Source organism: Acinonyx jubatus, chromosome B2, assembly GCF_027475565.1.
Source record: "Acinonyx jubatus isolate Ajub_Pintada_27869175 chromosome B2, VMU_Ajub_asm_v1.0, whole genome shotgun sequence".
NCBI classification, from domain to species: domain Eukaryota; kingdom Metazoa; phylum Chordata; class Mammalia; order Carnivora; family Felidae; genus Acinonyx; species Acinonyx jubatus.
Window position 1 is genome coordinate 100186225 of NC_069385.1, and position 23238 is coordinate 100209462.

At 39.4% G+C, this 23238-nt stretch overlaps 1 long non-coding RNA gene across 2 annotated transcripts in view; it reads left to right on the top strand.

Moving 5' to 3' along the window:
- The window catches only part of LOC113598829 (uncharacterized), a 62545-nt gene extending 41706 nt beyond the window's left edge, over positions 1-20839 (top strand). Inside the window, exons 1-5 of one of the 2 annotated variants that reach the window (XR_008298564.1) lie at positions 2970-3463; positions 11295-11497; positions 13461-13541; positions 14138-14730; positions 20102-20839. This is a non-coding gene — a long non-coding RNA (uncharacterized LOC113598829). Of the gene's footprint in view, positions 1-2969; positions 3464-11294; positions 11498-13460; positions 13542-14137; positions 14731-20101 lie in introns of those variants that run through there. The other variant, XR_003419572.2, reaches the window with a different exon arrangement.
- The last annotated feature ends 2399 nt before the right edge of the window (positions 20840-23238 follow it).

Here is a 23238-nt window from a genome sequence, read left to right on the forward strand (position 1 = left end):
CCTCCAACTTCTAGAAAAAATAAAGCAGGGAGCTATATGAGGATCCACCAAGATATACAATTTCTGGCCTTAAATTTTTCTCTTTGGTACACAACCATAAACCTACTAAAGAGTAGGTCAGATGTTTGTTTATGCATGTCATCTGTGTTATGTGGGTATTAGGACTTTGGGTTCCCTCCAGAAGCTTCCAGATTGGATTGATTTTGACCTGTCCTATGAACTCTGGAAAGGAGATGAAAATGAGTCATTATAGAGGCTTGAGCTTTTTCGTTATTTCCCCCTTTCCTCCCATTGAAGGAATAGCACAGAATTGTATGCAGCTTTCGCAGTCTCTTCCTTTTGACAAAACATTGAAATGATGAACCTTTATCAATTGTCTTAACACAAGGTATGTCATGAGATTCTTCATAGAAGTGTCCATTTTGACTTTTGATCCATTCTGTGTTTTGTTGTTTTCATTATTTAAGTCTCCAGTATAAGTTGTATGGAAATCACAGTCAACCATGGGAAGGCTTTTATTTTACCCCAAAGAAACTGAACCAATGGTGGTTTATTTACTTTCTTTGGTTGCTTTTCAAAATAAGGTTTTCTTCTAATTACAAAATAAATACATGTGATTATAAAAAGTTTGGAAAATACAAAAAGCAAAAGAACAGAATTAAAATTTCCTATATTCATATTAACTAATGATTTTTAAAATTAAGATCATATTGAATTTCTCATTTTATTTCATCCGTATAAATTAATCCCTGATCATAGTATTTTTTCATGTCAAAAATTTTTCAAAAACCTAATTTTTAATGACTGTAAACTATTTTATTAAGTGGATATGTTATCTAACCATTCTTACTATGGATATTTAGGCTATTTCTAATGTTTTTATGTGTGCTTTATTTTTTCCCCAAACCTTATTGAGCAATCATTGACAAATATAACTGTATAGATTTAAAGCATACAAGGTGATAATTTGACATACATATACATTTTGGCATGATTACCATTATCGAGATAATAAGCACATCCATCCCCTCACATATTTAGCTTTGTTTATTTATTTTTTTTGTAGTGAAAATGCTTAAGATTGCTTCCAACAACCTCCAAGGATACAATACTGTATTATTTACCATAGTCACCATGCTGTATATTGGGTCCTCTGAACTTTAATTGAAAGTTTGTATCCTTTGACCTACATCTCCCCAATTTCTAATTTTTTGATGTCATTTTTGCAGTGATGAGCATCCTTATATGTATATGATTAGTTACGTTTCATGTTATTTGCTTAGGATAGATTCCAAGAAGCTCAATTCCTTCCTTAGAAATAATTTAAGCATTAATAATACTTTTGGTAATATTACAAAATTGCTTTATATAAAGCATCCACTAATTACACTCCTATTAATGATGTATGGAAGTGGAGGTCACACAATGTAATCTAATTACCTCCAAAACATTCTCTAGAGGGTTTGACTGGGAAGGGCATGAGAGAGTCTTCTGTAGTTTTGGAAGTGTTCTGTGTCTTGATTTGTGCAGTTTCACAAAGTGAAGGGCGTGTGTGTGTGTGCGCGCGCACATTCCTGTGCATCAGAAGTCATTGAATATTACCTTTAAAATTTTTGTCCTTTACGTACGTATGTTATTTCTCAATATGTTTTTTTACATTGTATTTATGTTTTATATTTGCCAACTTAACAGATGGGAATGGTATATATTTTTTTCATCTTTCCAAGTGCATCATTATACCTGAGCGAGGGATCACCAAATTCCTTTGTTCGACCATCAGTACACTTTTAACAATGGAATTTTCCACTGTGGTCAATGAGTGAAAGCCTTATTTGCATTGTATCTGTAAATCAACATTAAATCTCCTCCATGGATGTTCCTTTGGAAAGTTGTAACTCATTTCTTTTCAGTTTATTCATTGCTTTGTTCAAATGTTGTTTTAGTATATTTTCCAAACAACGTCTATAAAATATCTTTTAAGAATATTAAAGCTTTAAAACTCTAGATACAATACCAGGGTTTTTAGTATCTAGAATAGTGCATCTCAGACTTAAATCCACCTGGGATCTACCTGGGATTCTTTGTGTGTGTGTTTTTAAACACATAGCATAAAATTTACCATCTTACCATTTTAAGTGTGCAGTTCAGTAATGTTAGGTATGTGCACATTGCTGTATAGCAGATCCCAAGAATTTTTCAATCTTGTACAACTGTAACTACTGAACAACAACTCCCCGTGTCCCCCTCCCCCCAGCATCTGACAACCAGCATTCTTTCTGATTCTGTGAGTTTGACTATTCTAGATACCTCATGTAAGCGGAGTATATGTATTTGTGTATTTGTCTTTTTAGAGTACCTTATTTCATCTAGCATCATGTCAAGATTCACCCATGTCATAGAATGTGACAGGACTTCTTTTTTAAAAGCTGAATAATATTCCATTATATGTATATAGCACATCTTTAATGAACAGTTGGGTTGCTTCCATCTCTAGTGGAAAAATTCACAATATTCTATTGTGAATAATGCTGTAATAAACATGGGTGTGCAAATATCTCTCTTAGATCCTGCTTTTATTTTTATTTTTAGATATATACTCAGAAATGGGATTGCTGGATCGTATGGTAATTCTATTTTAATTTTTTGAGTAAACTCTATACTATTTTCCAAAACAACTGCACCATTTCATATTCCCACCAACAGTGGGCAAAGATTCCAATATCTCCACATCCTCACCAACACTTGCTATTTTCTGTTTTTTGATAGTCACCATCCTAATGGGTGTGAGGTGGGGTTTTGACTGGCATTTCTCTAATGATTAGTGATATTAAGCATCTTTTAAATATACTTCTTGGCCATTTGTCTTTGGAGAAATGTCTATTCAACTGTTTTACATATTTTTTTAAGTTTATTTATTTTTAGAGAGACAGAGAAAGTGTGAGTGGGGGAGGGGCAGAGAGAGAGGGAGAGAAGGAGAATCCCAAGCAGGCTCTTCACGGTCAGTGCAGAGCCCAATGTGGGGCTCGAACTCATGAACCATGAGGCCATGACCTGAGCCGAAGTCGGATTTTTAACCAACTGAGCCGCCCAAGCACCCCTACCTATTTTTTAATTGGGTTATTTATTTGTTGTTCAGTTGTAGAAGTTCTTTATATGTACTGGATATCAACTCCATCAGATCTATGATTTGCAAATATTTTCTCCCATTCCATAAGTTGCTTTTTCATTACATGGATTGCTTATTTTGTTGTTGTTTGATGTGCAGAAGTTTTTAACTTTGATGTTGTCTTGTTTGTCTATTTTTGCTTTTGTTGCCTGTGCTTTTGGAGTCATATATAAGAAATCATTGCTAATTCCAATATCATGAAGTTTTCCCCTGTGTTTTCTTCTCAGAGTCTTATAATTGTAGGTCTTCAATTTATGTCTTTGATCCATTGGAGTTGATTTTTGTATATGGCTTAAGGTAAGGATATAACTTTATTACTTCGAATATGGATATCTGGTTTCCCCAACCTTTGTTGAACATCCTTTCCTCATTGAATGATCTTGGCACCCTTGTTGAAAAATTCTTTGACTTGTATTCTTTGACCCATGTATGTCAGGGTTTATTTTCAGGCTCTCTATTCTATTTCGTTGATCTACATTTATGTCTTTATGCCAGTACCACATTGTTTTAATTAACATAGCTTTGTAGTAAGTTTTAAAATCATGAAATATGAGGGGCTTCTGGGTGGCTGGGTCAGTTAAGCATCCGACTTTGGCTCAGATCATGGCCTCACAGCTTGTGAGTTCCAGCCTGTATTGGGCTCTGTGCTGACAGCTCAGAGCCTAGAGCCTGCTTCGGGTTCTATGTCTCCCTCTCTCTCTGCCCCTCCCCTACTTGCGCTCTGTCTCTCTCAAAGATAAACATTAAAAGTTAAAAAAAAATAATTAAAATCATAAAATCATAAAATATAAGACTTCCAACTTTGTTTTTTTATCAATATTTTTTTACTATTCCAGATCTCTTGAGATTCTATATGAATTTTAGGATGGGTTTTTTTTTTTAATTTCTGCAAAATACACCATTGAGATCTTGATAGTAATTACACTAAATCTGTATATTACTTTGGACAGTACTGACATGTTAACAATTTTAAGTCTTCCAATCCATGAACACAGATGTCTTTCTAAGCTTTCTCTCTATTATGAATAATTTTACATATCTTTTACCATTCCTAGGTCATATTAATATCTTTAATTTTTTGTGTTTATTAACTCCTTATATATTAAGGATATTAATGTTTTGTCATTATTGTGGCAAGTATTTCCCCAGCAATATACCATCATTTTATAGAATATTTTTGGATTATAAATGAAGTCAAACCCTTTTTAAAATGTATTGGACAATTGTATCCCCTTTTTTGAAAATTATCTATTCATACCTTTTCCATTAAGTTTTTTTAATGTTTATTTATTTTTGAGAGAGAGAGAGCACGAGTGGGAAAGGGGGAGAGAGAGAGAGGGAGATACAGAATCTAAAGCAGACTCCAGGCTCTGAGCTGTCAGCACCGAACCCGACCTTTTCCATTTTAAATCAGGGATTGGCATTTTTTATAATTTATCTGAGAGTTAATTTTATGTTATAGTAGATACCTATTGGTTCAACTGCTTGACACCCTTGTTAGGAATTGTCCTTTCCTCTATCCATATGGTTGCAATAGGGTAGCATTATTTCACAGTGAACTTCTGACCCTCACCTCCACCCTGGCCACAGTCACTTGGTCCCTGGATAGACATCAGTCCAGACCAAGTTATTCACAGCCGTCCCCAGGAATTTGGAATAGAACCCACCGAGTCAGGTCATACTGTTTCCAAGTAGCTAAACAACCTACAGTAAAACTTGGGTGCTCCTGGGGACCATTTGATCACCATGTGCTCTGGGAAACAGAGATGGGGATCTGTGAGGAAAGATAAGTATGAAGTAGAGTAGCTGGGGAGTGGGGGACAATATTAGATCCTAATGATGTTCTGGTGCTGATTCTAGTAACTGAGGGCCAGCTGCCTCCCCACACTTAATCAGTTGTAATTCAAGTTAGCTTTAATGGTTCTCTGGCAATTATATTAAAAAGTACCAATTAATAAATATATTTATTCAGTTATTTAACAAATAAATATTGAGTACTACCTGCAAGCACTGTTTTACATGCTAGAAATAATACGAGTGGTCAAAGCAGACATAATCCTTGCCCTCCCTGAGCTTATATTCAAGAGGCAGGGAGACAGAAAACAGAGAAACAAGTAAATGTATAGAATGTTGGTGGGGATTGGTAGCATGGAGGAAAAAAAGCAACCCTTTGGGAAGGGGAAACCCTAATGAAAAAAATTGATAATAGAGAGCTGAAGAAAGTGAGGGAAAGAGCCTTGAGGCAGAGGGAAGAGCAAGAGCAAAAGCCCAGGAATGGAGGTGTGCCTCATGGGCTCAAGGTTCGAAGTGGCCAGTGTGGCTGGAGTAGAGTCACAGAGGGGAAGACCAGAAGGAGGCACGTCAGAGAGATGGCCAGAGGGCCTTGAGGCCACCGCAAAGACTTTGGCTTCGACTTGGAATGAGATGGAAGCCATTGCAAGGATTGAAAAGAAGAGAGAGGTGATCTGCCATGTTGCAAAAGGATCACTGTGTCTGAACTTCTTTGTCATATATGATGAAGTGCTTTTTAATTCCACCTTTATATAATGTGGATGATGGTGGTTTTTTTGATATACAGAAGCAAGACTCTGTGGGGCTGTGCAGGCTTCAGGAGTCACCATTCTTCTTCTGTAATTGTGTGACCCAGAAGCCCTGTAAGAGTTTTATTTTTTCTATATGCTCAAAGCATCACCTTTCCTTTTATGATCTCTTTCTTTATTTATGTTTAGAATGTCCTTCTCTTACAAATACCACTTATCTCTTAATCTGTGTTTTCAAGTAAAATCATATATTTTACGGTTATATGGAAATTTTGAACCCCAAACATTGGAATTAGCTGTGTTCTGTTTTTTTCATATAACCATTTTTTTTAATATCATCTGTTGAACAATCCTTCCTTTCATCATTGGATTGTGATATTTATCACAAATACATATACTGATAGATCTCTTTCAGAACTATGTTCTATTCTGCTGTATTAGTTTTTCTTTTGATTCTTTTTAAACTTTTTTTAATGTTTATTTATTTTTGAGAGAGACAGAGACAGAGACAGAGACAGAGCAGGAGTGGGGGAAGGCAGAGAGAGTGTGAGACACAGAATCTGAAGCAGGCTCCAGGCTCCAAGCTGTCAGCACAGAACCTGCCGTGGGGCTTGAACTCATGAACCGTGAGATCATGACCTGAGCCAAAGTTGGATGCTTAACTGACTGAGCCACTGAGGCACCTCTTTTTGGATTTTTGTACCCATACCAGAACATCTTAAAAATTGAAGTTCTGTTATATTTTAATTTTTGTGGAACAAGAAAAATGTTGATTTTTCTCATCAGTCCATTCTTTTGTGTCCTCAAAGTCCAACAAGAAAACAAAATTCTGCTGGGATTTTTCAATGGGATTGCCTTAATCTTGTAAATTAATTTGATAAGGATTTGAAAAGCAGCCAGTTTTTTTTTCACCCAGCAATGTAATCTACCTCTCCGCTTATTTTAATTTACTTATGTATATTTCCTAAAAAGTTTTGGTCATATAGTTCCTGTATATTCTAGGATATTCTATGCATTTTGGCTATTGTCAACATGATTTTTTCATTAGTGTCTTCCAATCAATAATTGCTCAAATATTGGAAAACTACATATAATTCTAAATACTTTATCCAATTTCACTTTATTGGGGGGATTTCCTTATAAACCTCCTAGGTTTACTCCTTAAGTACATCTTGGTAATAAAGCTCTTCAGTAAGAAAGTCTTCACAGTTTCCTTTGGTTGTCTGTTTCATAGTCTCAAAATGCCAACTAATGGAAATTTCGGCTTCTTCATCTCAATATACTAACATGAAATTCTTGCTTAACAAGTCTCCATTTCTTTAAAAAAATTTTTTTGTTTTTCCTACATGAATTTGGTAGATATCTAAGTGGGATCCTCATATTAACAGTGCTAAAGCTTGTTTTTTTTCTTTTTTAAAAAAAATACTTATTTTTAAGAGAGAGTGTGTGTGTGTGCATGTGCACGCAAGCAGGGGAGGGGGAGAGAGAGAGAGAGACGGAGACAGAAAATCAGAAGCAGGCTCTGCACTGACAGCAGAGAGCCCAATGGGGCTTCGAACTCATAAACCATAAAAGATCATGACCTGAGCCAAAGTCAGACATTCAGCCGACTGAGCCAACCAGGTGCCCAAGCCTGTTCTTTTTCAAGCACTATACTATGATTTATTTGATAACTATTTCTAGTTTATAGTTATACAAAAAATGCAGAAACATACCTACTTACAAAAAATTAAATATTATAAATAGAACTGTGGTCCCTACTTTGTGCTTACCTTCTATCCTGTCTTCTCCAGAAGTAACCACTCTTACCAATTTGCTATGAATTTTTCTAGAACTTTTGCTAATACATTTACTGTTAGAAAAGATAGGGTTGCTCAAATTTAGTTTTGCTTTCTATTTTTTAATACATGAATATTGTCAAACTGTACATATTACTCAACTGGATGATAAGGAGAGCCAGCCAGCTGAGTATTTATTAGTAACCGTTAGTGTATCCTTCTTCTGTGTTGAATGGTATTCCACAACATGGGTACACTGGTATGTTAGCCATCTCCAATTAATGAATATTTTTGTTGTTTTCTGTGGTTTTGCAATCATAAGAAACCTTATGATGAACATCTTGCTTGCTAGTAAGTGGTGGAATATCAGCTGAAATATTCTTATTTCTCATTGAGTTCATAATGTATTTTCAAGGTCTTAGATCATTTTCCATTATTAAATAATAAAACATGTTTGAGACCCAGAGTTATCCTCTCAGCCTTGAACTGGTTAACAAGCAGTTTGGGGCTGTTGTTTTCTTAATTGGTCAGGGTGATTCCTGGCAACCTCATGCAAGCAAGCTGCTGCTGTTTGTTTTTTACCCACTGCCGTTTGGCTTGGAACATTTCTGCAGTCGTTCAGTTCCTGAACATCTAAATGAGTGACTGTTTCTGGGTACAGGTTGTTTGGTGGTTTTTAAAACCTGGACGTGGGCCTCTGTTTCTGGAGGACTCAGTTCTGTGTACTTGTGTTCGTCCTTACAAGGGAGCCTTATGTGAGGAACCATTCATTACACCGCTCAAATGGGCCATCGGAGAGAAGCAATTTCACTCCAACCCGCTATTCAATACTACAAGGCATACGCCTGAATTGAAGTCTGTGAGGGGAACATTAATCCTACTCATTTTGCATAGTTTAAATTCTGTCCTCCCATATCTCATCAGTACAAATCACCCAAAAATACCCCTCATCCTGTTCCTTGGTGGATCTCTCTTTACTCCTCATTTCTCTATCCAATGCCATGTGTTTTTGTTATATTCCTACCGCTCTAGGCAAAACATAGAGTAGGCCTATACACCTGGATTTATCAGAAGGATGATGGAAAGGAAATACTGTAACTATCTTTGATTAATACAGAGTAACTTTAAACTATGAATCAAAATTACTTGTACTTTGGAGTTCTATTGTTTTGGGTTCAAATTCCAGGCTTATTTGTTCGTATCATAATAAGTAAATATTTACCATGAGCCTAAGACCTTAAGCCAGATACTTAAACTGTTCGAGCCTCAGTTTTTGCATCTCTAAAATGGGTATAATATGTACCTCACACAAAGTGATGTGAGTATATGAGCTCGTAGTGAGTGCTTAACCAGTGGTAGCCATTACTTTATTGGCAAGAATTTGATTTGAAACACCACCAGGTGGTATACTTGTCTCTGTATTGATTTAGGCAGATCTCCCCTGCCATTCTTCTAAGGCCCAGCAAGAGCTCTTTTTCTCTCAAAGAATGCTTCCGTTGGATTTCTCCTCCTTTCAGTACTGATGCAGGGAAATGAATCAAACATCTTAATAAGATCATTAACAAGACTCCTGGAAAGCAAGGCCTTCCTTAATGCTCTCAAACACTTCATTCCTGATTTATGAGACCGGGGCATGGCATTCTCATGACAGCCAAATCTGGTCATGGCCTTTGCTGCTTCAAAGCCTGTCCAGCCTAAACCTGTTAGCCAGGTTTATGAGATCTCTGATCATCTGGACTTGCTTCCATCTTCAGCCTCTTGCCATGTGTAGTCCACATTCCAGTCTGATTCACATTCTCTCAGTTGCTCACACCATATATTCTTATATTCTTATCACCAGGCCACTGCTGTTTTCTGTCTGGTACAGTTTCTTCAACGTCTTGCCTTTTACTCATTCTTTGTGTGTCACTGTAGATGTCATTTTCTCTGAGTAATATGCTTTGACTTCTCCAAGGCTGGATACCGTGCGATTCTGTGCATTCCCATCACATTCAGTGCTTCATTATGTCCTGTGTTCTTCCTATCATGGCCGCAGCCAACTCATTGTCTGTATCCTTGAGCAAACAATGAGCTCTTTGAGCGTGGAAACTGTGCACCATCTCTTATCACAGACTGCCACACAGAAGGCACCCAATCCCTTCTTGAATATATGAATACATAGTGTTAAAGAACAAAAATTCAACTGAGTGAATTTGAAGATCTAATTGGCTTTATTAAGCAGCTCTTGAATGGGCAGCATCCCATCTAGCGAGTAGCATGGAGGGTATAAAATGGAGGGTTTTTATGGGAAGGAGGGTGGAGCAAAGAAGTTATTAGGAAAAGAAAAGGATTGTTTCAGGCAAGGTCACTTTCCCTTAGGGGAAGAGAAAGAGGTCTTATCATGCAAATTACCTCATCTTCCTTTGAGGGTTAGAGAGAGCCCTGTAACAGATTACCTCAATGATGCTTATCAGAAAATTCCTGAGTGATGAAGACTACATTTCTGGGGAAGGTTGAAACTACAATTAGGTTAGGTATTAAGCCCTAATTTAGTGACTTAGCCTAAGTGACACCATTTTGGGTCTGTGGTTTTCTTTTTAGGAATAGATTGGAGTGGGAAAAGGATATATATACTTTTAGTATAATAATCTGACCAATTTGTCCAAGCAGAAAATTTATAATGGGTAGTTGTAGGAAGTGAGATCAGGAAATAAGTTCGTTCCAGATTTTAGAGGCTCTAACACTTAAAAGTTAAGTTAAGAGTTTGATCTGGGGCACCTGGGTGGCTCAATCGGTTAAGCATCCGACTTCAGCTTAGGTCATGATCTCGCATTTGTGGGTTTAAGCCCCGAGTCAGGCTCTGAGCTGCCAGCACAGAGCCTGGAGCCTGCTTTGGATTCTGTGTCTCCTTCTCTCTGCCCCTCCCCATCTCGTACTCTGTCTCTCTCTTTCTCTCTCAAAAATAAATGTTAAAATTTTTTTTTAAGAAACAGTTTTATCTTTATCCTGTGAGCAGTGAAGAGCTATTAAAAATTTTACCTCCAAGGGGTGCCTGGGTGGCTCATACAGTTGGGTGTCCAACTCTTGATCTCAGCTCAGGTCATGATCTCACTCACAATTCGTGGATTTGAGCCCCCCATCAGGCTCTGAGCTGACAGAGAATCCCTGCTTAGGATTCTCAGTCTCTCTCTGCCCCTCCCATTCTCTCTCTCTCTCTCAAAAAAATATTTTTTTATCTCCATGAAATGACATGATTATAATGTTTATTTAGAAATAATAATTTGTCATTGAAGTGCTTTATAGAGAAAATAAGAGATTGCAGACGGGAGATTAGACTTGGAACTTCAACTTCTCACGTATAAGGAAAAAACACAGAAACAGTTGGTAACTGTGACCCTTAAAAAGCTTTGTAGGCTTCTTAATGGTGAGAACCAAGTCTTATTTCTTATTTCTATCCATTTCTTAGTCTTATACTTGTTTCTATCAATTTCAACTAATACAATGGCATGCATTTCACTGATGGTCAGTAATAGTCACTAAGTGAATGAATGAGGTATACAAAAAAGGACAGATGCATAGGTTTTGGCAAGGAAGACTTGCTAAGACTTAACTGGTTGCCTCTGGAAAGGTGTTAAGTAGTTAATAGTCCTCTTGCTAGAAATAGGGGAAATAGGAACAGGATCCAGTTTATGGAAAAGGTGAGTCCAGAAGTTCACACTTTTTGTGTATCTTTTTCCTAGAAGGGATGGACAAAAAGCAATTCATTCTCATAATACCCTTAAACCTAAGAAGTAATTCATAATATCCCTACTCTGTTTCTCACCTTTTTAGTGGCAGGAAGAAAGTTGCCAGAAGGTTGAGTGAGTCACCCACAGTCATAAAGCCAGGAGGGCCTGTCCAAAGAATGGAAGCCTAACCCCCTTCTGACATGGTTATCCATGGCTCAGCACATGAAGTCTCATACAAAGCGAATCCTGATTTGAATAAGAGCTTCATGACACTCTGGTTATATTACCTCCTCTTCAACGTTTCACGTAAGTTGAAGGAGATGAAATTCGAATTGCCTGTAGTCTAACTAAACAGCAAAAGTTGAAAGGAAATAAAAACCATGCTGCTTTTAGTAGAATCCTCTGGTTGGTTGTTTTCAGGGAATGCGCTCTTATGTAAAGTGAAATGTTGCAAAAATGGTTAAATTACAACTAAGGTAAGGGTGCAAGTGAAGCCTGGTGATATGTAGTCCAGGTTGGGGTTAAGTAAATGATAATCACCCTCCATGCAGGTTTAATCAGTGACCTTTTCCCCCAAGGCATAAAGATGTTGACTTTCACACATACTTGGCCAGGGGTCTGTGAATGTTGCCTGCCAGCTGTGAACCATATGCTGCCCACCCAGACTGCCTCCAGAACTCGTGTGCCTCACAAATGCCCCAGCTAGGTCACCTTCAAGTCAATGAGACTAGCTGTATAATACATGGGGTGGCCCATGGTTATTCATTCACATACAAATATTTATAGAGTGCCTATTTGTATGACACAGTGCTAAGTCGACTGGAGGTGGGAAAGGACCATAAATACCAACATGACTAAAGCATTCCCTGAGCCTGGAAGGAGTTTAAGATTTACTCAGGTAAAGCACATCACTTGAGAAGAAAAATTTTAATAAAAATTTTAATAAAACATTTTAAGAAGTGTAGGTATCCCAAAATACTGTTCCAGTATTCTGCAATAGGTCAGAAAATCAAGAGGTGATCTCAGTTTGTAGGACAGAGATAGAGCTTAGTTTTTGTTTGGAGGGAAGATCTACTGGAGGAGAAGAAAGTTGAGCTGGATCCTTTTGCTGTTTTTATTAAAACTTGGCCTGAGTCTAAGCTAAAACATGCCAAATGAGTCACACAGAGATAAAACAATTAAACAACAGACTGCTTGGCTTGCACAACCCAACATCCGGGCTTGTTGTTCTGATGTTGCATAGCCTTGGCCTACCATTGCACCTTTTACTGTTTTAAGACTTTGAATTTTTTGAATTTACTGTTTCAGGACTGGTATGAGCTTTTAGTTGTTAATTATGAAGGATTAGTCAAATCCCTGGTAATCAACCAGCAAATGGAAGCCATCTCACCCTAGAATTCTGGATTGTTGAGGCATATTGGGCAGGATCCCAGAGACCAACAGAACATGCTAGACCTGATGGCTGACTCAAGTCTAAGACTCTGAAATCAGATCGGAGGTCAAAGGCTGCTGCCGCATTTTCTGTGCAGAGCCTTGGTAGGGAGGAAACACGCTGAGATAGGATACAAAGAGTGTTCTCTGCTCAGATCCTCCTTCTATAAGTGGGGACAGACAATTTGAGGTATAGAGGGAAGAGATGTCTTAATCACTTTCTGTTCTACATGCCTACTACATGTCTAACATGTTGCAAGGATTCCAATAAAAATTTATTGACAGAAAGGGTCTTTGGGAATAATAGTTGACAAAGTTGGGGCCCAGGTGCATGTTTCCCAAACTGGAGTCCTGGAACTCCAGACAGGTGTCTTGAGGACCCCCATAGAGATGTGAGGGCGAGCATTCCCAAGTGCTCTTCCTCCTCCTATAACTGTCTTTGATCCGAGTGGTTCTGCTTTTGTCTGTTTTATATAATAAGAGTTTACCATGGTTTTGTTTGAAAACAGTTTGAAAATTGCCAGAAAAATCCTGGAGGTGGAAAGAAGAAGAGCCTTTGGGACTATATGATACAATCTTAGCAGGATATTGTTACAGGATAAAGGGGAGTCAGGCCACTTAGTAGTGTCACGGAGCATGGTCATAGCCACAAGACTGACCCTAGGCCAGTAGAGAGAAGACCTGCAGAAGAAGGAGAAAGGTGGCCAAAGAGATCTTACGAATCACTTCTCAAGGGCTTCCCTTTGGTCATTGACTATGAACCAACCTCCTGAATATAGCAGACAAGACCCTACTTCCTCCTCTTACTCTTCCCACTGTCTCTGTCTCTATATTCCAGCTACTCTTCCTCAAATCTTGCCTGAAGATCTTTGCAAAGGCCGTTCCCTCTGCCTGGGAAATGTCCTTCCTCCTTTTCTGGGTGAGTCCTTCTTTGAGTTTCCATTGAAATGTCCCTTTCTGACATCCTATCTCCCTCAGCCTAGACCAGGATGGCTCCTTTGTTTCCTGTATTTCTAATTTAGTGGGCTTATCACAATTGCAATAATCTATTCAAGGACTGCTCCTTTTCCCCCAGATAGATTGTGAGTTCTAATTTTTTTTTAATGTTTATTTATTTTTGAAAGAAAAGGTGTGCCAGAGGAGGAGGGACACAGAGAGGGGAAGACAGAGAATCCAAAACAATCAGTGCAAAGCCTGACATGGGGCTTGAACCCAGGAACCATGAGTCATGACCTGAGCAGAAGTCAGATGCTCAACCAACTGAGCCACCCAGTGCCCTTGATAGGTTATGAGTTCTGATGAGAGAAGGAAGTTCTCCACTGTATTCTCTGCACCTAGCACAGTGTCAGGCACCTAAGAAGTGCTCAAAAAATTCTTCATAAATGTGATTGGCAACTTTTAAAATGTCCCCAATTTTCCCCACCTGCTAGTATTCACAGCCTACGTTACCTGGAGTAACTTGCTTCTAACCAATAGAATTCAGCAACGTTGAGGGTATGTCATTTCCATTATTAGGTTACATAAGACTGCAACTTCCATCTTGCTGATCACCTTCTCACCTTATATGCTTTGATGAAGCAAGCTCACATGTTGGAAAAGCTCAAGGAATTGAATCCTGGCAACAACCACATGAGTCTGGGAGTGGATGCTTCACCCAGTCAACCTTCAGATGAGATCCCTGCCCTGGCCAACACCTTGATTACAGCCTTGTGAGAGACCCTGAAGCTGAGTACTTAGCTAAGCATGCCTCAACTCCTAACCCTCAGAAACTAAGAGATAATAAATGTGTGTAGTGTTAAGCCACTAAGTCTTGGGGATAATTTCTTACACAGCAATAGGTAGCTAATAAGACAAATAAGTGAATAAGTCAGTAAGTGAATGGATTTGAAGTGAAGTGAAGTGAAGTGAATGAAACTGAAGACCTCACTAAAGGAAGGGGAAACTAAGACCTGGTGGAGGTGAGGGGGTAGTGTAGAGAGAGTGGACTGATATGCTCAAAGACAATTGTCCATGCTTCCTGTTTGATTTTGTTTCTCTCAACCATAGAATCTAAAGGAGGCGTTTTGGGGAAAACTCTTCCAAAGTTTTTAGAATCAGAAATTCAACAGGTGAGTGGACATTTTATATGCCCAGGCACTATCTGATACCATTCATAAGTATTTGTGTTTGTAGATGAATAGCAAAGATACATCCTCAGTGATACCAATTCAGATGCAGTTTATATCAAAACATACAGTCTAGCTTGGGAAGCCTTTATTTTAAGTAGCTGTATTTTAAATCTTGATCCAAGTGACCCACTCAGATCATCTTTGTCTCATGTGTAGTTGACACTGAACATGGAAACAGCATTAATAAGTTGGAATAGGTTAGTGGGCTTTGATTGAGTCAGCAATCCAGATGTAAACAATATAAAATCCTCGATAGAGCTATAAATACCAGCTTTATCAATAGCTCTCATAATTTACAATTTTCCAATGCATTTCAAAATGCTGACTCTCACCTTTTTCCTAGATTGGTTTCTTCACTTCAGAGTGATAAAAGAGTGCAAAAAATAATGATATACTTTGGAGTGCATTCGTGTTCCAACATCCAGTTTTAATGGAGGCCTACAAAGAAGTTCCTTTTCTGCCTTCTTAAATGTCGTATTTTCCTGCCCAGTTACACATGGGAAATATAATTGGTTATGGAATTTCCCTTGGATTAAGCTTGTTTCAATAGGAACTACTAATTACTTTATCACTGTGGCATTGTAATCTGCCCTAACATTTAAAGTTTATTTGCACTCAAATAAAGGGCATTTGGTCTTCCTATTATTTATAATCATTTTCTTAATCTTCTCCTAGAAGCCAAATCCCATTACAGTTGCTCATTATAAAAAGCTCATGTTTGCTCTGTGGAAATGCATAAATGCATCTAATGGCACCATGTACCTTCAAGTGTATCCAAAAGAAAGGGAGAAATTTGAAGAAATCTGAATGATAAAATCTTGAACTTAAAGATGAGCTGTGGAGTGCTTATCTGAGTTACAAACTTTTAAAAATTTATTTATGTTGAGAGAGAGAAAGAGAGAGTGTGAGCACATGCATGCACATGTGAGTGGGGGAAGGGCAGAGAGAGGGGGAGGGAGAGAATCCCAAGCAAGCTGATAGTGCAGAGCCTGACTCTGGGCTCCATCTCATGAACCATGAGATCATAACCTGAGCCGAAATCAAAAGTCTGATCCTCCACCAACTGAGTCACTGAGGCATCCCCCTGAGTTACAAACTTAAAAAAAAAATCATTATTTACAGAGGGATGCATTTCACTATTCCTTAAAATGTCCAGCTTATGTAGAAGTTGTAAGACCAAGATTCTATTTTTAAACATTTTTGAAAGTCCAGTATTATATTTTGAAAGACTTATATTTTGAAAGTCCAGTGTTATATTAGTTTCATGTGTGCAATAATAGTGATTCAGTAATTTTGTACATTATTCAGTGCTCATTACCATAAATATACTTTTAATCCCCATTACCTTCACTCACCCTTCCCTTCACTCACCTCCCCTCTAGAAACCATCATGTTGTTCTCCATAGTTAAGAGTCTTCTTCTTTTTTTTTTAATATTTATTTATTTTGGAGAGAGAGAGAGAGAGTGCATGAGCAGGGAAGGGGCAGAGAGAGAGGGAGACAGAGGATCTAAAGCAGGTTCTGTGCACAGAGTCCAACGTGGGTGGGGCTCAAATTCATGAACCGCAAGATTATGACCTGAACTGAAGTTGGATGCTTAATCAACTGAGCCACCCAGGTGACCCAAGAGTCTACATTTTGATTTATCTCTTTTTTCCTTTGTTCATTTGTTTCTGAAATTCCATGTTTGAGTGAAATCATATAGTATTTGCCTTTCTCTGACTGACTTATTTCACTTAGCATTATACTTTTTTTTGTTGCAAATAGCAAGATTTTGTTTTTTTTTTTAATGGTTGACTAATATTCCAAGACAAGATTCTTTTTTTTTAAGTTTATTTATTTATTTTGAGAGAAAGAGAGCGCATGTGCTTGAGTGTGCAAGTGGGGGTGTGGCAGAGAGAGAGAGAGAGAGAGAGAGAGAGAGAGAGAGAGAGAGAGAGGAGAGAATCCCAAGCAGATTCCATGCTGTCAGCATGGAGCCTGACTTGGGCTATATCCCATGAAGCATGAGATTATGACCTGAGCCGAAATCAAGAGTTGGATGCTTAACCAACTGAGCCACCCAGGCACCCCACAAGACCAAGATTCTTAAAGCTGCAGTCTCAGGGGCCACTTCCAAGAGGTAATAGATGAGAAATGAGGATAAAGTAGCTGTGAAAGTGTGATGGGAGTGTACTGGGGCTGGAGAGTCACACGCTTTACACTCAAGTGGGCTGGGACAACAGGTTGTGACTTTCTCACAAGCCCTGGCCCACTGGGTCACCTTAGTCTGCTACAACAGTTCAAACAGTACTTGAGGAGAAAGGCTTGGTCTTGTCAGTGTCCTTCCCCTCTCCTGTGCTTCCATAAGATGGGATTGCGGCGAGGGGTGTATTACCTGAATTATCATGGGACTAGAACAGAGAGGTTTAGAATCCAAGAAGTGTCCCTGAATGCTCAGATCCCCACCATTGCCTACTGCCTTCCCTCCTGACTTTGCCTACAGCTAAATTGACTATAGGCGTGCTTCAACATCTGGCTTCTTGGCCAGGGTGTAGGGGTAATTCCTGGATACTTTGGTTTGCCAGGCTCTTGTTAGTGAGCCCCTCTAAAACTGTCCTGTATCTAGTTCCTGGTCTAGGTGATTAGGGTCTGCTGTAGGGTCATTTCCCTCTGTCACAGTGGGCCATTCTCCAGTTAGCTACTTTCTTTCCTCTCACTTTGTGGGGGAGCTTCAGGAGCCCCTTCATACCATATGGGAACCAAGATGGTCATTATGCCACCAAGTTTACTTAGGAGTGGCCAATTCCTAGGCTTTGTGCAGGACAGGTTGCAAGGCAAACTCATTCCAGAGTCCAAGTCATAGATTGAAAAAACAAACAAACAAACAAACAAACAAACAAAATGCCCCTGTCCTTGGCATTACTCTCTACAACTCCCCAGACTTCCCCTAAAATGGAGAGATGGAGAACCATATAATTCACTTCCTGCCTCAAGTGACTCTATCTCCATTTTATTTTGCTTTTCTGAATACCTGAGATCTCCTTTATGTCATATGCTGCTCCTTGCCATCTCCAGCCTCAAGGTTGAGATGTAATGACTGATGAGATAGCATATGAGAAAGATCCACTTACCCATAAAGGAACTAATTCAGGAGGCATTGAAAAATAATATACCTCTTCTATAAGTCAACAGGAAATATATCATCTGATTTGGAATGAAAATTGTAACTTGATTCTTTAATATACTTAGAAATTCATTGGATGTCACATATGTCAGCCTTTAAAAATGATGAGTTTTCTGCTATTTATTGTATGACATTCAGGAAAAGGTAAAACTATAGGGACAGAAAACAGATCAGTAGTTGTCTAAGGCTAGGGTTGAGGAGATGGGTCGATGAAAAAGGGGCACCAAGGAACTTTTTGGGGTGATGTATCTTGATTGTGGTGGTGGTTACATGATTGTATAAGTTTATTAAAACTTACAGAAATGTACACCAAAAGGAGTGAATTTCATTATACATAAATTACATCTAAGTAAACCTGACTTTTACTGAAAAATGATGACCTTTCATATTCCCAAGATGATAGCTGAGCACTTACTAATAATGCGCTGTTCTACCACTTAGATTACATGAGCTCCTTCAGTCTTAATAGTAACTCTATTTGGAAGGTACTGTTTCATTATCATCACCTCGATCTTACTATCAGGAAGGTGAGGCCTAGAAAAATTAAGTAACTTTCCCAAGACCACACAGTGAGTATAGCTGGAATTCAAACCCAGATCCATTAGGTGCCAAAGACTGTGGGTTTCACCACTGTGTTATATGGCCTCTCAAGATAAGTAACTTTAGGCTGATAGATATTTAAGAGGTAAACTGGTAACATTTATGTGTGCCTGTAACTTACACATCTGAGACTCTTTTTTGGTTCAGTCATATTTACTCTCAGATCAGAAAGTAAATGGTATCCCCCACCCCAAACAGACACACATCCCAGTTGCCCCGATCAAGCATCCTCGGGAAGAGTGAGAGACCCATTCTTGTCAGTAGCCTTCAGTAAGCTAAGGATGAGTCAGATCTGGGTGACTATTTGTTAGGAGGATCCCCTGGAAAGTTCTAGAGGTTATGTGGCCTGCCGTAGCTCAAACTGCTGACCAGCCCCCAACGTATACTCTCAACTGGGGGCCTTGCAGTGCCAGCCCAGACACCACTGCAGCCTGGTATGACAAAGATGGAAGACTTCTCTCCTGCTTGCAGAGAGTTACCTTCTCAAGGTCATTATCTTTGTGACCTGGGTCTGAGAACTCCACCTCATGCTGCCTCCAACAGCAAATGAATAAAACACTGTTTTCATTAGCTGCTGGTGCTAACACACCCCAAAAGTCAGGGTGTCTGAGAGTCTTCCCAGCTGCTTTTCTCTACAACAGACTGCTTTCCATAATTAATTACGGAGGTTGGTGTAGGATAGTGGTAAGATATGGCAAACTTGTGGGGACTTAGGTTTGGCTTTTGCCCAGGAAAAGGGGTGCTGAGCTCCGCATCTAGTCTCTTGGTTCTTCCAACGTGATATGTATGTTTCAAGGCCCACTTACCATTAGCAAGGCAGTCAGGGAGTACGCTTCAGTACAGCAGAAGCATTGGACATCTGCTGAATCCCCTGCAGTGGAAATTTAATTGGTCTTGTATCAATTTGCTCAGCCAGGGACCTTTGATCAAAAGTAGACAATGCAAACACGCTGAATGGGCAAGGATCCACCCCAGCAAATGCCACTCTGTGTTTCCATCTTATCTGCTTTACTTAGGGAGCAATTTGGTCCTCCCAGACTGCTGGTGAGTCACTGATGCCCATAGGGCCAGAGGAAGGTGTTTTGGAATTGAGACCGGACCACCTAGGCCACAGCTTAACTCATTTGTCTTCAAGCTTTACTGGGCCCCTGGACCAAAGAGCAGAGCATCTCAAAAATGCACTTGTCCCCAATTCTCACTATTAAGGGGACCTACTGGTATATTTGGTCAATGTATGATGAAGACAAGGAAGGCTGAGATAGGTTGGGTAAGTTTTGGTGGGATGGTGAGAAGGAGAGAAGTATAGGAGTCAGGCACGGTTGAAGATAGGGAGCCTTTCCTGAGCTGATAGAGAGCCTCAGAAAGACGTTCTTGAAGCCAGGGTCATCTTCACACTGAAAACAGAGGATCAAAAATAAGCAAGCAGATCCTTAGGAACAAATTTTGTCTGTTCTTGATTTGGCCTGGAAAAGAACCTATCTGTGCTGCTTTAAATTGTTATCAGTTGTTTGTACCTCTGTACAAAAGAGTTTTCCCTTTTTTCTAGAGAACCTGATGGAAAGGGTCATGGTCAAGGGAATAAAGGACCTAGAGGAATAAGGACTGGAGACAAAAGAGCAAAATGTTGCATATGATTACCTTTGCAGCCCAAGCATGAAGGGTAAAGAATATTCAAAACTGAATGAGACTGGCAAAAAGCACCCAAGAGATCAGCTGAGATGCTAACAGAAGGTCAGTCTTCGTTCCCAAACAGTGGGTGGAGAGACGGAGGCATGGGCCCTCCTGGAATTTTATTTCCTCAAACATTAGAAATCACATACTTGAAACCTATAAAGCCATCCTATATGTTTAAATAGAAAAGAAGGGGCGCCTGGGAGGCTCAGTCAGTTAAGTGTCTGACTTCGGCTCAGATCATGATCTCACAGTTTGTGGGTGCAAGTTCTGTGTTGGGCTCTGTGCTGACAGCTCAGAACTTTGAGCCTGCTTCAGATTCTGTGTCTCCTTCTCTCTCTGCCTCTACCCTGCTCGTGCTATGTCTCTCTCTCTCAAAAATAAATGAACATTAAAAAAAAAAAAGAATATTGCTACATTTATTGCTGTCCCTTTTCCCATATCTTAGTAACCTGTTTTGGTATTTCAGTCCTCTTAAATAATAAAAACAAGTCCTCTTGTGCTTCAATAATCTTTTATTCCATTTAACAGATAGGTTTGGGGTGACTGCCTGTGTAAACCTCTTTGCAAAGCTTATTGCTACCAGTGGGAAAAGATGACCATTTCCTAAAATTGCTCTGTGCTCTATGCTCAGACCATTATGAAAGAAACATTAGTGTATTTAAAACCCGAGTACTCATGGTATACAAAGCACTGTGCTGATTAAGGAGGACTGTGTTATCTAAAGTTATGCTGCCCTAGCAATTGTGAAGATTGGGAATCCTGATTTAAAGGAAATGCCATGGGATGGGAAACTGAGTTATGAAGATTCCATTTCCATGATTACTTCTACCCTCTGCAACCTTCTGCCCAACTTGCTTCTTCTCATCTTATAAAATGTACCAGATCACAGTTCATTGATTTAGGTAGTCTGTTCATTGATTTGTAAACATGGATCAAGATGCAGACGATCATTTATGCAAATTGGCCTTGCTTAAAGCTATAGAAACTAAAATAAATCAGACCTTGGGCCAGCAAGTGGTCGGCGTGACCTCAGGAGGCAGAGACTGGGTGCTCCTCATAAGCCTTCTCTGTGGTTCTTTCCATGCTGCATAGTGGTTCAGTGATGACCTGACCTGTTCGCATGGTCTCCTAAACACCAGAAGATTCTTCTCCTCACCCATCCCAAAGGTTTAGTTATCTGCAGAGTGTACCTGTATATACAATATCAGATTCCACTCTAGTTCCTAGCGCCGGGGAAAAGGCCTATAAACTTTGACAGTACAGGATGTTTCAAGTTTAGCCTTCAAAAAAGAAGCAACATGGGGGCACCTGAGTGTCGAACTTCAGCTCAGGTTATGATCTTGCAGTTTGTGAGTTCGAGCCCTGCATCGGGCTCTCTGCTGTCAACACAGAGCCTGCTTTGGATCTTCTGTCCCTCTTGCTGTCTGCTCTTCCCCCTCTCACACCCTGTCTCTCAAAAATGAATAAACATTTATAAAATGTATTAGAAAATAGAAGCAATATAGGTTGGTTTGTAGAAAATTTGGGAAATATAGAAAAATACAAAGCACAAATAAAATTTGCCTTTGATTATGTTTTCTAGTATTTTTAGTATATATATATATATTATAGTATATATATACTAGTATTTCTAGTATTTTTTTGTGTATCAGTCAAAGCCACCTTTAAGAATGTATTTTAGAGCGAAAACAATAGTTATAATACTGTTGTTTCTTCTTGTTCTCTGAGACTGCTCAATATTTTACGGAACCTTCTTCATCCTTTGCTCGACCATCTGACCTGATCAAGAATAAACCCATTCTTGGGGCACCTGGGTGGCTCAGTCGGTTAAGTGGCTGACTTCAGCTCAGGTCATGATCTCACGGTTTGTGGGTTTGCACCCCGTATCAGGCTTCATGCTAACAGCTCCGAGCCTGGAGCCTGCTTTGGATTCTGTGTCTCCCTCTCTCTCTGCCCCTCCCCAGCTTGCAGTCTGTCTCTCTCTCAAAGCAATAAACATTAAAAAAAAAAAAAAAAAAGAGTAAACCCATTCTTGTCCAGAGAGGGAGCAGATTGAAATTCTAAATATCATATGGCAGTCCCTTCCCAAATATTTGGGATTATGTAAGACACTTCTAGGCCATGCTGTTTCCCTGTTTTGTTTTGTTTTGTTTTGTTTTGTTTTGTTTTGTTTTTGATTAGGGAAGGTGTGTGTGAAGGAGAATGCCAAGAAAAGTGCTGGAATTATTTCTTAGCCAGTGATCCTCTGACCAACAACAGCATGTCAGACTCTCAGGCCCCAGCCCAGACCTACTGATTGAAAATCTGCATTTTCACACGATCCCCAGGCGCTTCTGAGCTGTGCACCTTACATTTGAGCACTGACCTGTGGGCCCCTTTCTGGCCTTCCTCAGGTGGTATTGATTGTCAGGATTTGTACATAACTTTCACACCTCCTTGATGTTGAAACTAGCAATAAAAATCCCACCTCCATGGGAGTAAACACCTTTTCCTTAGGCCACAATTCACATTCCTTTGGGAAAACGCTAAATGTGTTACTTTCTAAATGCCCTGAGAGTTGTGGGGTGCTCCAAATGGAAGTCGAGGGAAGAGGCCAGATCTCTACTTTGCTTCCCCTTCAAAGTCGATTCCAGGGTCAGAGCTGTTGTGTTTGTGGTTCCTTAAATCACAGCAAATCATTCATCCAGTGGGGGACAAGAAAGAGAGTCACGACAGAGTTCTTTAAATTCTGTTGGGGAAAAATCCACAATGATTTTTTTTTTCCTCCTCTTCTCTCCCCTTTCTCCACAACCACACCTGTCTTATTTTATGACTCAAATGATTCATTTAACCTTTGCTCCTCCACCAGGGGGCCCCAGGAGGCACAGACTGGGTGCTCGGTCCCGAGGACCCTAATCAGGCGAGCTGGGATCAAGGACTCTGAGTACAGGATCAAGGACTCTGAGTACAGTGCTGCCGATAGAGGGAAAAAAAGAAATGACAGAAGCCAAAACAGTTGTGTCTGTCTGG